The following is a 2,166-nucleotide window of genomic DNA, read 5'->3' as shown; positions in this document are numbered from 1 at the left end:
ATTAATTGTCGATAAGAGATGCAATCGATTAAAGCTATCGATGGTCGATTAAGTCGTTTAATTTTCCGCGTGAATGTAGGCTATATGGGCTCGAACGGCATCCAAAAGCATGGTCGCGATGTAAGATTTTCCAGCTAACCAATTATTCCTCTAATAAACAAAGCTTTTATACCACACTTGTCATAATCAGAGCTTATAATTTGTAAATAAATAATTGCTGAATTCAAAACAGCAATTAAAAAGGCACTGTGACCGACACTTGACGCGTTTTCCCGGAGCATTCAATATGTCACTAAACGGTGATGCCACAACTACGAGCATCCTTCACGAGTTTCTGCAGGACCCAACTAGCCTAGGCACAGGTTTTCAAGCCCTGGGACAAAATGTATAGCCTATGTAAGCAAAAGGCCTAAATAAAAATAACAATTTGTTTTCATAAAAAAAAAAAAAAAAGCGAAATATATCTGGCTTAAATAATTAAGCTAACAGATTTAAAACAGAAGTGTGGCGCGGCGCTCCATAAACAAGTTTTTTATGTTTCAGCTGTTGGATCGCACCGGCGCCTCGCGCGCACACACCCCACATATTCTAGCAATTCAAACTTACATCGCAGTCTGTTCATTATCAAAATAAAATACAGTCAACCAAACATATAAAAGGTTACACTGGTCAGTTTAAATAGACCGTAGTATACCGGTCCACTCTGCTGTTATGCCAAGGACTTTTTTGCTCATGTGAAGAGGATGATCTTTTCCGTCTATATGCGAATGCGTATAAAGTACAAGCCTAGCTTACATTATAAATAATAGTTTAACATTCAAATACATTGCGAATATGGAAACATTTGGATTTGTGCCTAATGAGACACGAGTAATAACCTCCAAATGCATCTAGCCAAACCCGCGCTCGCTCCGTCTCATACGCACGCATGCACTGTCACGATCTAATGCACTGTAAATGCCGGATTTTTAAAAACAAATAGACCTTCCGCAACGCAAAAATTCAAAATCTGACATTTTCCGGAACAGGATCCAGCAGGATCAAATTAAGTACTGGTCATAATACTCACATGATAATGTTTCATGTTAGTAACAGTGTGTTTTGCTGCAGCAGCGCCGATGGAAAAATGCCAAATATTATTTGACCCAAAGTTGGGTTGAAACAACCCAGCATTTTTTAGAGTGTACAGTGCTTAATATTATAACTCTAAGAACTAATGAAATGATCAACAGTTCATTAGTACAGAGCTAATGATTAAACACAGTGTTTTGAGTACTGACCTCCACACACACACACACACACACACACACACACACCTGAAACATTCCTTCACAGGCATTGGTTTGAAACACGCTGTCCTTCAAATGGAAATCCATGACGTACAAATGACAAACACTCATCCCGACTGACTCACATCTGCTCAGACAGGCAGAGAACAGCCACGGGAATGACTCAATAATGATTCAATAACAGATATATATATCCATACTTTAGTCACAGAGGCCATGCAGTCAGAAAAGATCTACAGGACTGATTTGACAGCATTAGTTAAACTGAAAAATGAAAGTGATTATTTAACTCTGTTAACACTTCCCTTTAAAACAGCAACACCTCGTATGGAGGGAACTCAAAACACTGATCACTTCAGCTCAATCCCTTATCAGTAAACAACTCTAAGCACACTAAACCAGCCAAAAACAAGCATTAACCCACATACCTTCCTGTCTGACTGTGAGAGTTCAGGATTGTGAACACAAACAATGATTAACTCTCCTCAAGGTGAGTGTAGTATTCACATTCACAAGCTCCAAACAGCTCCAGATAATGATGCTAACATCAGCAAACAAACGCGCGCTCAGATAAACCTGGTCTCTGTCTGGATTCGCTTCCAGAAACGTCTGTGACGGAATTGCTGGAATTCCAGGGATTCTCGAGCACAGAGGTTTGATTTTCATAGCTTGAATTCCTCGATCCTTAGAACTAACAGAGATGGTGAGAGACGCTACAAACACGCTTCCTCTTCACCTGAGCAACTATTGGAGGTAGAAACAGTAACAGCTCAAAATAGAGCTGCAATCACTATTTATACTTTTTATACACATCTGCAATCACACACACACTCACTCTCACACTCACACTCACTCTCACTCTCACTCTCACTCTCAC

Source organism: Sinocyclocheilus anshuiensis, unplaced genomic scaffold, assembly GCF_001515605.1.
Source record: "Sinocyclocheilus anshuiensis isolate Anshui unplaced genomic scaffold, SAMN03320099.WGS_v1.1 scaffold4328, whole genome shotgun sequence".
Classification (NCBI taxonomy): domain Eukaryota; kingdom Metazoa; phylum Chordata; class Actinopteri; order Cypriniformes; family Cyprinidae; genus Sinocyclocheilus; species Sinocyclocheilus anshuiensis.
The sequence above is the reverse complement of the archived record's forward strand: the minus strand, read 5'-3'. Positions refer to the sequence as shown.